Source organism: Myotis daubentonii, chromosome 1 (genome assembly GCF_963259705.1).
Source record: "Myotis daubentonii chromosome 1, mMyoDau2.1, whole genome shotgun sequence".
Lineage (NCBI taxonomy): Eukaryota > Metazoa > Chordata > Mammalia > Chiroptera > Vespertilionidae > Myotis > Myotis daubentonii.
The window spans coordinates 47,909,662-47,925,565 of record NC_081840.1 but is presented as its reverse complement, the minus strand read 5'-3'; the positions used below and the strand labels follow the sequence as shown (position 1 = coordinate 47,925,565).

General features: G+C 43.3%; 1 protein-coding gene and 2 pseudogenes across 13 annotated transcripts in view; 2 read left to right on the top strand and 1 right to left on the bottom strand.

Moving 5' to 3' along the window:
* The window catches only part of TLN2 (talin 2), a 421,164-nt gene that overhangs the window by 188,669 nt on the left and 216,591 nt on the right, over nucleotides 1-15,904 (top strand). The window lies entirely within an intron of this gene.
* Nucleotides 2,753-4,740, bottom strand: LOC132242639 (obg-like ATPase 1; annotated as a pseudogene).
* LOC132241730 (obg-like ATPase 1) lies at nucleotides 5,010-5,763 on the top strand (annotated as a pseudogene).

Here is a 15,904-nt window from a genome sequence, read left to right as displayed (position 1 = left end):
GTAGGAGAAGAGGACAGATTTGAGAGACACTTAGGAGTTAAAGTTGTCAGACTTGAGGGGTTGGATGTGGGTATGCAAGAGAGACTAATGTTATGGATAATTCTCCCATTTCTGGTTAGCAATTGGGTGGATGTTGGTACCACTGAAATGAGCAACTCAGGAAGGGAAGCAGGTTTGGGAGGGGTGGTGGCAGGGGTGAAGGGATGAGCTCATTTTGAATGAGATGAGATTGATATGCTTGTGTAAGATCTTGGGGAGAGGCAGTGTAGAGTTGGATAAGGAGCCCAGGGGACAGGCCTAGCTTCTGTGTGCAGATCTGATGAGAGCAGGTGAAATCCACCAGCCAAGGGTGCAGAGAAGGAGGAGAGGGACTAGGAGAGAACTCAAGAACCATGAGGCTTAAGCAAGGAAGAGAGCCGGCAGAAGAAACTAAGAAGGAGTGGGTCAGACAGATTGAGGGAGTCCCCTGGAGTGGCCAGTATTGTCCGGTGCTGTGCAGACAAGCAAGGACTGGAAAGGGGATGCCTGTTTTATCAGCAGGGAAGGCAGGAGTGCCCTTGTCCATGCTGGGCAGAGGCCAGAAGAGGAACAAGGTAAGTAATCGGGGGCCCATCAGTGTGGAGAACTCTTGCAGGAACTGTGGCTGTGCGGGGAGCGCAGGGCCTGGCGGTGTGTGGCTCCGCTGGGCGGGCTTTGCTGTAGAGCTGGGTGAAGAGTTAGTGGAGAGGAATGCTGCTCCTGTGCGTCCTTCCTCCTCACACTTACTGCTCTGTTATGCATCCTCTTCAAAACGTTTTCATTGTATGTGCATTTCTGCTTAGAGACACTACATTTAATATATACGGTTGATTCACTAACATTAAACTCAATGGCCAACAGAACTCTAACTGCAGCCTGAATGAAGCTCAGCTAACATATTTTTTCCATAAGGCGCATCACAGCCTTCTTGCACTTAGGAACTAGATAGCGCGATGCTTGGGGACATTTTAAACAGCTGAATCACCAACAAAAACACAAAAATTCGAAAGTCGTGACATTGAATAAACTGCAAAAAGGACAGTTGTTTACAGTCTGAGAGCTGAGACAAAAAGGCAGAACATTGTTGTCTTGGGAATGTGTATATTGGGCAAATCAAGGTTTTTACCATTTTGCCTGTGTCCACAAATAACCAGGAAAAATAATCAGGAAAGGGCGATGAGTTTGTTTTTACAAATGTTTTATTGAGTGTCGACATCTGGAATACCGTAAAACATGCATTATCTCTAGCTTCAAAAAGGAGCAAGCTCAGTGGTTAGAGCGCTGGCCTGGGCACCCAAGGGTCTCAGGTTTGATTCTAGTTTGACTCTAGATGGACCTGGGTTGCAGGTTCACTCCCTGCCCAATTGATGTGTCTCTCTCATATCGATGTCTCTCTCTCTCTTTTTTTATTGATTAAGTTATTACATATGTGTCCTTATCCCCACATTACCCCCTATCCCTCCCACTCATGCCCTCACCCCCCTGTTGTCTGTGTCCATTGGTTAGGCCTATATGCTTGCATATAAGTCCTTTGGTTGATCTCTCCCCCTTATCCCCACCCTCCCCTACCTTCCCTCTGAGGTTTGACGGTTTGATCGATGCTTCTCTGTCTCTTTCTTCCTCTCTCTTTTTCTTCCACTATCCCTCCCCCCTTCCCTCCCTTCTACTTTCTCTGAAAAAGCAATGGAAAAAACATCCTCTGGTGAGGATTAACAAAAAATAAAAATAAAAGTGTCAGGGTTGGTGGCGTACATGATGGAGATCAATGAAGTATCCTGAGAGTAATATGGTTCCTGAAAAACTTCTACAGTTTGGAGTAGGGTCTCAATCACATGAAGGGCAAAGCTGTTCACTTTGCCTTTAGAGAACTGGCATTTCATTGGAGGTACACAGTATTTTAATTTTTTTTAAGTCATTTCACTTCTGAAGTCCCTCTTTTATTTTTTAAATATATTTTTATTGATATCAGAGAAGAAGGGAGAGGGAGAGAGAGATAGAAATATCAGTGAGAGAGAATCATTGATGGGCTGCCTCCTGCACGCCCCCTACTGGGGATGGAGCCTGCAACCTAGGCATGTACCCTGACCAGGAATCAAACCATGACCTCCTGGTTCATAGGTCGACACTCAATTGCTGAGCCTCACTGGCAGGGCCACCATATTTTAATTTTAAAACAAAAATAATTCTGTTTGTAGAAGATCCCACCCCCAACTTTGTGTGACCCTTCAGATTTTAGAAATTTAAATGTAAAAAAAAAATCATATGCTTTTTGGAAATTTTACATTTATCTGAGTAATACTTAAAAAGTATTTCTTCTTCTATTGATGAGGTGTATTAAATTTGAAGAACGTAGTATCTCCATCTCCAACAATATAATTTCTGCCTTGTTGTCTGTACTTCCCAGCGGCCTTGACTGCATTTCCAGAATCTTCCTCTTTAAAATCTTCATATTTCATGACTTCAGCCATAGTGAATCCTTTCTGAAAATCTGTGTGACTCTCTCCTGCAGCTTGAGGAGCCTTTGTCCCTCTCCTGGGGCAGCAGGAGAGGGGCTGCAGTGAGAAAGTATTCTAGCTGGCTGGGTGCTGCACCCTCAGCCTTAATGGTCTGTGGGCTTCCAGATGCTTCTGCCTCTCCTTAGCACTCAGTTCTTGCCACTTGAGTTCCCACGCCCCACTGAACAGAATGACCAAGGCACCTGGGCCAGACCTGCCCACCCACTCTTCAATTTTTATCAACCATTGTTTTTCTTTCTAATGTAGTCTTTTTTCAGAAAGATTAACCAAGTAGACCATTGGTTCTGAAGTCAAGAGTAAGTGTGTTTTCAACGCTCAATCTCTTTGTCATTCAAATCATGATGGAAGTGAACAGGTTTCTTTTGATCTCTAACCCAGGATTTGACTTAACACAAATGTCATATTTGGGTTTTAGTTTTTTACCTCCTCCTCTCACAGCCCCTTTTCCTAGTTTATCTATAACGGGCCCAGTCATTTCCTCATCTGTAAGCTGGAGCTCTTCGAGTATTATTTCTACGTCTGGGATAGGACCTGCACTTCCTCCAACATGGGTGATATCAGCATCTTCGAAAGCTCGTGTTAGATGAAAGACTCCATCATAGGCACTAATCTACACTAATAAAAGAGAAAAATGGTAATTGGCGTACGACGATACCCTTTTCATTGGCTAATCAGGGCTATATGCAAATTAACTGCCAACTAAGATTGGCAGTTAACTGCCAACAAGATGGTGGTTAATTTGCATATGTAGGCACAATGCAGGGAGGCGAAAGGGAAAGCAGGAAGAAGCCCCCTGCCACTGACAGTGATCGGAAACCCAGGGGGGAGCTAAGAGCTGGGGGGCAGGGCAAAGGCGGCCCTGGGGCCGCCTTTGCCCTGCCCCCCAGCCATGATCGGAGAATCAGGCGCCCTGGCCAGTGATAGCAGGAAGTAGGGGTGGAGCCAGCGATGGGAGCTGGGCACGGTCGAAGCTGGCAGTCCCAGGAGCTAGGGGTCCCTTGCCTGGGCCTAAAGCGAAGCCCACGATCGCGGGGCCGCTGCAGCTGTGGGTCCCCGCTGCCCGGGCCAGATGCCTCAGCCAGAGGCATCCTGCAGGGGCAGGGGCGGAGCCTGCGTGATCGCAGCAACCCCCGCTGCCACTGCAGGTCCCCGCTGCCCGGGCCGGACGCCTAGGCCAGAGGCATCAGGCCTGGGCTGGGGGCAGAACCAGTGATGGGGGGAAATGAGGGTCCCCTGCCCAGGCCTGACGCCTCTGTCAGAGGCGTCAGGCCTGGGCAAGGGGCCGATCCTGCGATTGGAGGGTGATGGGGGTCAACGCCTGAGGGCTCCCAGTATGTGAGAGGGGGCAGGCTGGGCTGAGGGACACTCCCCCCCCGCCCCACACCCAGTGCACGAATTTCGTGCACCGGGCCCCTAGTATGAGATAAGAAGGCATTTCCCAGGCCTTGTCCATTGAGACCAGCACTACCCTTTCTAAATGCAGGGATTTTGCTTGCTGGTCTGTGGTCCTGGCAAAGGAAATCAAGCCTTTCATCTGGCACAGGCTCTGCTCTCATTAGGGTCAAGCAGTGCCGAAGGGGGCGTTTTCTGCTGAAGCCTGAATATTGGTTAGTGCATACATTGAAGGAGGTAGATTTCCCAACATTTGGCAATCCAACAATACTACTTTTCAAGGAGTTTCCAAATCTTCCAATGATTGGGGGTGGCTTAATAACATCAACTCCTGTTTTGGGGGCATCCTGCTGTAGTGAGCAATGACTGATCCCAAAGGCAGTGGCAGGCAGGTCCTACCAACAGCGGGTGGCTGGGAGGAAGGAGGAGAGAGTGCAGGCTGGGCCCCTCCACCCAGCGGCATGTGCGATGCAGTGGCCATTCTCTGAGTTTTAATGTTGTGATTACATTTGAGTGTGTCAGTGAATCTGCAACTATAGAATCTACAAATAATGAGGAATGACTGTCTGTCTAGTCTGTCTATCTACACACACAGTAGTACTACTATTAAACACATACATTTATGTGTCTGTGGGTGTGTCTGTCTATTCATTCATCTATCTATTTTGAAAACCATGAATTCACACCAATACTTGAAATTACAATTTAACACCGTTGGGTTCCTTACCTAGTTTTTCGCTGTTTGGGGCCACCATGCCACCACTCCTCCACCCCCAGTGCCTTTGCTGGCACCTGCCTTATCCTTTTCCCACATAATGAATGGAAGGGAAGAGGGAGGCGTGCAATTACATATTATGATCACATTTATATTCTATAATCCAATTTAAAATAGGATGATATTCAAATATTTTAAAGCCTTTTCTTCCTCTCCTGATTTGAGATAATGCAATCTTATTTGAGAAAAACACTAAAAGCTTAAAGCTGACGAGGTGCAGGACTTGAGAACAGACTTTATACTATTGACTTATGGCAGCCACGCCATCTGGGAAAGAGAAACACCTGTTCTAGGCTCAGGTGTGAAAGATGGGGTCACCGGTCGTGCCAGAGCCTCAGGAGTCGTTGTGTCTGGAGAACCAGTCTCCCCAGACACCTGGGGGTGTTTGCCTCCATCAGTACATGGCGAGCCCCTGGAGGGCAAGGGACCACACCTGTGTCACCAGGGCCTGGCATGTGAAGGGACTGGTGAACACTTGTGACTTTATTTGACCACGTTCCACTAGGTAGCTGTCCAGCCTTTGTCCGAAGGCTTTCCTTATCTCCTAGTGCTCTCGGTCTCTTTCCCTTCGGTTTCTCTGGACACTTGATTTCCTTTGCCAGGACCACAGCCCAGCAAGCAAAATCCCTGCATTTAGAAAGGGTAGTGCTGGTCTCAATGGACAAGGCCTGGGAAATGCCTTCTTATCTCATATTAGTGCCTGTGATGGAGTCTTTCATCTAACACGAGCTTTCGAAGATGCTGATATCACCCATGTTGAAGGAAGTGCAGGTCCTATCCCAGACGTAGAAATAATACTCGAAGAGCTCCAGCTTAAAGATGAGGAAATGACTGGGCCCGTTATAGATAAACTAGGAAAAGGGGCTGTGAGAGGAGGAGGTGAAAAACTAAAACCCAAATATGACATTTGTGTTAAGTCAAATCCTGGGTTAGAGATCAAAAGAAACCCGTTCACTTCCATCATGATTTGAATGACAAACACACTCTTGACTTCAGAACCAATGGTCTACTTGGTTAATCTTTCTGAAAAAAGACTACATTAGAAAGAAAAACAATGGTTGATAAAAAGAAGAGAAGAACTCGAGTGGCAGGAACTGAGTGCTGAGGAGAGGCAGAAGCTTTCCAGGCCCTCCCTAACCAGAGGGATCATGGCGTTTCTGAAGGCTCTGGGGAGTTTCACTATCTAGTAGCTAAACAGAAGCTTTGGATCCCCAACTCTAGCACCTACTAGATACATGGCCAAGAGAAAGTCCCTGAGCTTTCCCCAATCAGTATAATAATCTGTGAAAAGGGGATGAGCAGTGCCTGCCTCACATGATTCGGGGAGGGTTACAGGAGACGGTGTTTGGAAAGGACTTGGCACAGTGGCTGTACTTAGTGTTAGCAAAGGTGTCGGTGGTGAATGACTGTTGATCTGGCACTGAGTGTGTCATGATCAGTTCCGGCCCTTTCCCCAACTTGGTGATAAACTCCAAATTTTGGCAGAGATCTTGTTTCCTCTTTCTGGTTGGTATGTAACCCCCACCCCCGACTTGTCCACCTGTCCCCCTCCTGTGTAAGCCCAGTGCTGTGCACCTAGTAGGTATTATAACCTGTTGGTTTGTCATTGAACAATCTAAGACCTCTCTACTGGGACATAATTTTGCCAGTAGAGCAGTTTCCTTTCTCTTGTCAGAGTGCTGGGAGATGCTGATTATTTTCTTCAACCTTCCTTCTTTTTTTGATTATGAGTCAATATTCTGTATAACACGGTCGATGTCACAGTCTGCTGCTGCTAGGAGGTGTTGTTTCCCATGCTTTCTCAATACAAGCGCTGCCCTCTGTCCCTATTGGATTCTTAGGCTCTTTTTAGACAAAGATGTGGCTGTACTATTACCCTTTGTTTTACCTTTGAGGAGGATGACAGTGAATACCAAAAAGTTCTTAAAACACAACCCATTGCTGACCTGGTTAACTACCAGCCTGGGCTTTTTATGGCCTTTTAGTAACTGGATTGGGTTTTGTAAAATCACAGCAGCATGGGATACAGTGGATAATAATTCTGCCTGCTTTTGAAACAGCCTTCCCCCACAGGGGGAGTGCTGCTCAGCCAGAAGCCGGGCTCATGGCTGGCGAGTGCAGCGGTTGTGGCAGGAGCCTCTCCTGCTTCCGCAGCAGCGCTAAGGACCCCTTGGGGATTGTCAGGCAGACATCACTGTGAAAGGGCGCAGGCCGGGCAGAGGGACCCCCTTCCCTCCCCCCCACCCTGCCCCCAGTGCACGAACGCTGTGCACCGGGCCTCTAGTAACCATAAAATTCTGTACTAAAAGATACATGAATGTGGTGGCTATCTTTCTCATAACCTGTCTGATACCATGATGACTACTAAGCGACTAATGGGCAGATAGCATATACAATGTGGATACACTGGACAAAGGGATGTCTAGGACAGGATGGAGCCGGAAGGTGTGAGATTTCATCACACTACTCAGAACAGTGAAATTTAAAACTTACAAATTATTTATTTCTGACTCTTTCCATATAATTTTTTCAGGTCTCAGTTGACTTCAGGTAACTGAAACCATGGAAAGCAACACTGCAGACAAGAGGGATTGCCTGTATTTGTACGGATTCAGCATTTGCTCTAACACATTAGTGCAAAATGATACTCCAGGGCTATTACATCATCTCTTTCCTAAAGATATGAAGGCAGTTGTCTAAGGTAGAACTGGAAATAAATGTTAGGGATCATTCATAGCTCTGTAAGAGAAGTAGCCAGAACTCAGGAATGTGTAGGTGGTAACGGGATACAGGTAATAGTTAAAAGCTAAAGCTTGGGGCTCAGACTTCCTTGTTCAAATCCTGGTTCTGCCTCTCATTAGCTCTGTGACGATTAGCAATTTTTTTCTCTCTTTCCCTCAGTTTATTCACCTATCAAATGGGTTTGGTGATTTTATTTTAGTGTTTACCTTCATAGGGTTTTTATAGGGTATTTACAACATGGTTTACATAGAACCAAGCCCATGGAAAACACTGAATAAATGTATGCTGTTATTCTTATCAATGTATTTTGCTGCTTATTATTATCTGGGCAACAGGGAAAGGGCAGAAATTAAAAATCCACCTTCATAATTACTGAGCATGTGCAACTTATGCTCTGGTTCCTTTAAATTAGGCAAAGCTATGTTGTCATAGCCAATGGGTCCTGTGTCTTACAAAACTACAAAAGCCGTGTATAGTATATGTTGCATAGCCAGTGGGTCCTGTGTCTTACAAAACTACAAAAGCCGTGTATAGTATATGTTGCATAGCCAGTGGGTCCTGTGTCTTACAAAACTACAAAAGCCGTGTATAGTATATGTTGCATAGCCAGTGGGTCCTGTGTCCTGTAAAACTTACAAACAGCTGACAGGAGACAAATTAGGCTCACACACATTGGTAGGATGTGAAATGGTATAACCTCTTTGGTGGTTTCTTCAGCTTTTCATGTCCTATGCTTTTATTTTTAAAATCTAACGTATAATTCATATACATTTTATTGTATATAATATGAGATATGATATAACTTAATTTTTGCAGATAAACAGTTGCCCAGCATCACTCTTTGAGTAAACATAACTCCTATCATATGTCCCAGACATTCTACTCCTCAGTATTTACCCAAGAAATGTAAGTTTTGTCCTTATAAAGACTTGTATATGAATGTCAAAGGCAGGACAGTGGACATATACACCTGTTACTATGTGCTCTTTTTATAATAGCCCCAAATTGGAAATGACTTAAATGTCCATGTACACATAGAAGGATCAATAAATTGTGCTATATCCATTCAAGGGAATATAACTCAGTAATTAAAAGAAATGAACTATTGATATATGCAGCAAAATGGGTGACTCTCAAAATAATTATGCTAAGTGAACAAAGCCAAAAGAAGTGCGTGTTACATGATTCTTCCACATGAAAATTTTAGAACATGCGAACTAAAGTATAGTGACAGAAAATAGACCATTGGTTGTATGAGGACAATGGAAAGTGAGAGTTGAGAGGAAAGGTTTACCAAGGGGCATAGGAAAACTTTTGAGAGTAATGGGTATGTTTATTATCTTGATTGCCATGGCTGTTTCAAAGGTATATACATACATAGAAATTTATTTGTATATTGTGAAATCGCCTGTCACTTAAGCCTTAATAAAAATGTTTTATAAAACTGACCTACTATATATATAATATATATAAGCTTTGCTATATAGCAGTGATGGCAAACCTTTTGAACTCGGCGTGTCAGCATTTTGAAAAACCCTAACTTAATTCTGGTGCCATGTCACATATAGAAATTTTTTGATATTTGCAACCATAGTAAAACAAAGACTTATATTTTTGATATTTATTTTATATATTTAAATGCCATTTAACCAAGAAAAATCAACCAAAAAAAAGAGTTCGCGTGTCACCTCTGACACGTGTGTCATAGGTTCGGCATCACTGCTATATAGCATGATATTTATCAACTAGATTAAATGACCACTTGCTAAATTTTTTGTTAGCTCTTTTGTGTTGTTTTTTGGAATTGAGACATTTACATTATTGTACTGACCTTATAATTAGCTATCACAGCACCTAAATAGTCTAAAATGTTTTGCACAGACTTTTAATTTTGCTGCTTAGAAATCTCAATAGCCTTTTTTTCTAGTTTTCTCACATTTTTCCCTTTTCTCCTCTGCACCCGACCACCGTACCACCATTCTGCTCAAAAAAACATTTCCTCCTCCATTATAATGCAGGGGAAGCCCCTGATTTGACATGACCAGACTTAAAATTAGTTTGTCAAATTAGTTTAATTAGTCTTGTAACTAGTTTGTCAACAAAAGTCAGTTAAAGCTGAGGATCATAAAATGTCTTAACCTGAAACACGTATGTTTAAATTTATTTAAAATATATACGTGTCTTCAACAAACTTCTCTGATGATTGGTGAAATTGGAGTTCTGCAACATCTTTCCATCATGAGTCACTTCCATGCTTTGGATTCTATAATTTCCTATTTGGGGTTCATTAAAATAGAGTGTGACTTTAAAAGATATTTGAGAAGTAGTGAGTATAAACCCTTTTTATATTAAAAAAAAATCTCCCAATTCATTGACAATTGTCTGGACCTCACATCACTTGACAGCAGTTTTTGTTTTGTTTTTTTAGCAATTCACCAAAACATTCTACAGAGTTTTGTGTTTTTTAAAAAATATATTTTATTGATTTTTTTACAGAGAGGAAGGGAGAGGGATAGAGAGTTAGAAACATAGATGAGAGAGAAACATTGATCAACTGCCTCCTGCACACTCCCTACTGGGGATGTGCCTGCAACCAAGGTACATGCCCTTGACCAGAATCAAACCTGGGACCCTTGAGTCCGCAGGCCGATGCTCCATCCACTGAGCCAAACCGGTTAGGGCCAGAGTTTTTATTCAAACAGCAGTTCTTTTTGTGCTCATATTTTGTTGCTCCATGTCACATTTAGTTATATAAATACATAATCAATATAACTGGCTTAAAGAGGTTTAAGAGCAAACACCCTGGTAGGCATACCGTGCAATGTGGCTGTAGCCCACCCATTGAAGAGTTGCTTTTAATTTGTTAAGTTGGTTAAGAAGAAGTTGACTATGAGACTGTCTACTGTATATGCACAAATTTTAGGAAATCAAAACACAGCAAATGATAAATCATTTATAAAGTGAGAAAGCCAGAATTTAAAGACAATAAAATTTAGGTGAAGGCATTGAGAAGTACAGATTGATAGTTACAGAATAGTCACAGGGATGTAAAGTACAGCATAGGGAATAGATAGTCAATAATCCTATATAATAAAAGCCTAATATGCAAATTGTCCCCTCGGGCGGTCATTCAACCAGTTCGACCGCTTGCAATGATGTGCACTGACCACCAGGGGGCAGTGCAGAACATGGCAGGCATTGGCTACGCACTGTGACCTCTTGCCAGCTACCTGGGGGCGGGACTGACGGGACAGAGGTGCGCTGAGAATGCGGGGTGTCCGCAGAGTTCGCTCTCACTCTCCCTGCTACCCTCTTGGACACCAGGTCTTCCAGGTGAGCTGGGCTGCAGCTGCAGGGGCTGGTCTGGCTCCCCATGGTTTTGCGCAGGAGCCGATCTGCGAGGCCAGCCAGGGTTCTGCACACTGCCCATCCGGCTTCTGTGTGGTGCTGCTGGGCAGCCCAGAGGCCCACGCTGCACCCTGGCCTGCGGCGTTTGGCCGTGCTCAATTCATCTCCGCTTGGGGATTGGGCGCCGTGACTCAGGCAGTGGGGAGCATGCAGGGTCCTGGAGGCCCAGGTGCTGCCCAAGGCTCAGAGGTCAGCTGGGACCTGCCCTTCCACACCAGATGCTCACTTTGATTGCCAGCCAGGCATAGGGACCGCACCCGTGCACAAATTTTGTGCACCAGGCCTCTAGTATTGTAATAACTATGCATGGTACCAGGTGGGTACTAGTAATATCAGGGAATACTTTCTAACTATGTGATTGTCTAGCCACTGTGCTATACACCTGGAACTAATACAAAATAATACTAAATGTAAAAAAGTGTGTATTTTTTTATTAACTGAAAAATGTTTTTCATTTAATAAAATGATATTGTTATCCTTCTTTAATTTGTTAATGTGGTGAATTACATTGAGGAATTTTTCTATTATTAAACCCATTCTTCTTGGGTGGGATGGCCCCTATTTGTTTATGCTGTATAATCTTTTATACATACTGTTGAATTTGGTTTGCAAATATCTAGCTTAGGATTTTTGCACCTGAATTCATGAGTGAAATAGACTAGTAATATTTCTTTCACAGAATGTGTTAATTGCATTTTGGAATGAGATTATATTGTCATCATAGAATAATGTAAAGAATTCTTCTCTTTATTATCCTTTTTCTGTTAGAATGAGTTTGTGTACAATTAGGAGAGTCAGTTTCCTGATAGTTTTGTAGAAATTTCCGATAAAATTTCCTAGTACTGCTTTTATGGTGAGGAATTTTTCACCATCATCCAAATTTCTTTAATAAATGTAGAATTTTCAAAAAATTTCACTAATGTTTAGGTGGATTTTTTTTTTCTTTTAGGTGTAGTTTATTATTTCATGTTCTGCTCATGAAAAAAGCAGTGATGCTTATCCTAAAACATAAATACTTGCTTCTAATTATTTCCTTTCAATAGACTCCTGGAAATGAAATGATACATCTAAAGAGAGTGTCCCTATTTAAGATTCTTCAAGAATATTGCCATATTGACTGCCCCCAAATTGTACCTCCTATGGAGGAGAGTGTATGTTTCACTGTGTTTCTCGCCAACATGATGAGTGTTTAGATCCCTGCTAACATGATAGAGAATGTCTGGTTTGGATTTGTATTTTAAAGGTGTTATTAAGGATAAACTTTATTTTTACCTTTTATTGTCATGCTATTAGTATTCTTTTGTGATAAATGTGTTACTATTCTTTAACCATTTTGTAGTAGCATATTTTATTATATTTTTTCTTGTTTTATCTAGTTTATCTCTGGTAAATAGTAACTTTTCTCATATGCTACAGATATATTTTCAAAGCTCATTGCTTATCTTTTGACTTAATAATATTTTTACTTTTTATATCATGAAATGTCTCTGTGACGTCTGCTCTTCCATTGTTTTTACTTAGAAAGACCTTTTATTCCCTGACTCAAGTAAATTGCATAAATCTTACTGTGCAATGCTTTTATTTTAAACATAGAATTTTTAATTTAAATAAATGTTATTGTGGTACTAGTATTAAGTATGATCTAACGTACTATTTTTTCAGATAAGCAATTTGTCCAGTGCCACTTTTTTAAAAATAATCCCCACCTGGGGATATTTCCCCATTGATATTTAGAGAGAGGAAAAGAGAGAAAAATATCAATGTGAGAGAAACACATCGACTGGTTGCCTCCTGCACACACCCCTACCAGGCCCGGGCCGGGGAGAGACGTGCAACCGAGGTAGGTGTCCTTGCCGAAATCGAACCCGGGACCCTTCTATCTGCAGGCTCAGATAGTCTGGACTGCCAGTTTATAACCCACAGGGCACAGGTATTATCAGGGGAGGGGTCAGCTGCTTCATTTTCAGCCTGTCAGCTTGCTGCACCGGGAGAAAACTGTACAGCAGCTGGAATGAGTCTGAGCAGAAGGCAGAAGCCAGCCAGGCCAAGGCCCTCTGTCACCTCTGTGTTACGGGTTAGCCCAGAGAGTCTAACCACAGTGACAGGCAGCCCATCCTAGACATGTTCTCCCTCTGGAACCACCCTTCGCACGCCTCTGGTGATCACTTCCTGGTTTTGGCTTCTCAGTCTGCCCTGTCCCCCAGCTAAGTGACATTGACATTTTACCGCCCTGATCTGATATGCAGAGGGTACCCACTTAATCAACGACTTCGCATCTATAAAGAACCGTTAGCACACTTGAGGCAAGAAGAAATGCGACTGTAACAGAAGCGGGATGCACGGCTGACTCTCATCCCTCAGTCATGCCTCTGTGAGCAGCCCTGTGGGCTGTCACACCTGGACCCGAGAGGCCGCCTGACATGGCCACAGCCCTGGCTGCTACTTTGCGCCTCTGACTGCTGAGCTGCCTGCCCTTTTGACGTGTCTGTCACACTGAATAGCTCCCCTTTGGGGTTTCTGTCCATTTGGGTTTTCTGGAACTTCTAAATCAAATGTATGGAGCAGGGACAAGATTTTAGTGCTGAAGATGTAGAAGAAGGAGTTTATACCTTCTGCTAATTAGAGGAAACGTACGCTGTAGCATTAAAGATGAGACGAGGAATGGAGATGGCATTTTTCCAGATGGTAAGTCCTTTCTTTTCAGAAAGGAAAAAGTGAAGGAGGCCAAGTTACCCAAGCTGATTCATCTCTCAGGTGATGCTTCACATACACAATTTCACTTCTTCAACAAGAATCGGCCAGGACCCTGGGAACGTTCTTACAGACTTACATTTAATTTTACATTTAACTTGAAAGTTTCCTCCTATGCCTTTATCCACCTTTTGTTTAGATGCTCTCATATGTCTTGTGTATAAGTCTTTCTTGGGTTGGAGGTGTGAGGGGGGGATAGTCCTGCATCTCTTTCCTGAAAAAATGTCACTTAATTTTTATGTTTGACTCTGATAAAATAGCTCTATTGCTTTATAGAAGAGCAAGAGACGTGGGGAAGCTATTGGTGTGGGCTTGCTCAGAATTACAGCCTTCTTAGCTCATCTTCAGTCTGTCTCTTTACATGAGGTCACTCCCATGTCCCATGATCCTGTTATGATGGCTGTGAAGATAACATTCCATAGTTTCCTGTTTCTACAGCAAGTTTTTTTTTTTTTTTAATTCAAAGTAATTCTTGCCAAAGACTTAAACCGGACTCTTCATTAATAACTGTAGTGGGTTGACTCATGTCCCCTCCAAATTCATGTCCACCTGAAACCACAGAATATGACTTTATTTGGAAATAGTCTTTGCAGATGCAATTACTTAAGGATGGAGATGAGATCATACTAGATTAACCCGATGCCTGGTGTCCTTGTAAGAAGAGGAGAGGACACAGAGGGACACAGACAAGAAAGCCGTGTGACGTCGGAGCCCCCAGAAAGCTCAGAGAGGCAGGGGAGATTCTCCCTAGAATCTTTGTGGGGAGCGTGACCCACCGGTAGCTCTTGATTCCAGACTTCTGGCCTCTGTAGCTGTGGGAGAATAGTTTTCTATTGTTCTAAGGCACCCACTATATGGCAGTTCTTTATGGCAGCTCTAGGGAGCTAATATAACAACCAATACAAAAGGGCAGAGGTTGAAGGCCAGCCTCTTACTGACCTTCAGCTTGAAGGGGCTCTGAGTTTAGCCAAGTTTTAAACTGCAGCGTTTATAATCAATGCAGTAAAATGTTCCTCAGGCAGGAGACTCCTGTGTCTGGTGCACCTTCCGTTTTAATTTGGTCAATATATTATAAGAGACAATTTACCAGAATCCTGTACCACTTGAAGGCGCTTTTATGGTCTTTTTAATCTTAACCTCCTGGGAGTGGTCTGTAGGGCTAGCTGCTTGTTGCCTTTGTTGTTTCATCAAAGTGAATTTTCAGATTCCTTAAACCTGCTTTGTGTAGCACCTTGGGACTTAAGGAATCGATTGTGTCTCTTAAGTATTTATTTGCTCATATTGCCAGTGCTCACGGACTCAGGTCAGCGTGTCAGCAAACAAGCTGAAACCCCAGCGAAGGGATACAGGGTCGTGCTGGGTGACAGTGTCCTTTTGAGTGTTCAGTGGGCATGGCGGCATCTGGGGCACAGTGTGCTGCCCATTATTATTGTTAGGATGAGGAGAAAGGACATTTGATACACAGTTACAGGAAGCAAGGGAAACAGCGCCCCTAATGACTCTTTTTAAACTCTTTTTAAAGGTCAATAATGATAAAAATGCAGTGTCTTGGTAACATTGATTCAACTTCCCTGTGTAGCCCCAACCCTATACAGTTATTCCCCCTTATCCATGGCATTGCTTTTATGTGGTTTCAGTTACACCGGTCAACCACAGACTGAAAATATTAAATGGAAAGTTCCAGAAATAAGCAATTTGTACATTTTAAATTGCATACTGTTCTGAGTAGCATGATGAAATTTCACACTCTCCTGCTCCCTCCCACCCAGGGCGTGAATTATCCCTTTGTCCAGTGTAGCCACACTATATATGCTACCTGCCTGTGTAGCCACACTGTAATATGCTACCTGCCTGTTAGATCCTTTATTCCAGCTGTCTTGGTTATGAAATTAGTTGAGAAAGAGAGAGAGAGAGAGAGAGAGAGAGAGAGAGAGAGAGAGAGAGAGAGACCACATTCACGTAACTTTTATTACAGAATAGTTATAATTTTTCTATTTTATTATTGCTTACCTTACTGTGCTTCATTTATAAATTAAACTCTATCATAGGTATGTATAGGAAAAACATAGTATATATGGGGTGTAGTATTCTCTGTGGTTTCAGGCATCCTCTGGGGAACTTAAATGGAAGGACTTAGGTCCTCATGCTGTGAAACTCAGTTATGAGCAGCAACATGCTCACCTGTGGTGGTGGTGGTGGAGGCGCTGCAATCATGCCGGGTACCTGGTACCCTGCAGCCTGATGTGCTGGGCTAGGCTTCTTGGAACAGGAGTCCTCTCATTTGCTGCGAAGAACTCCCTGA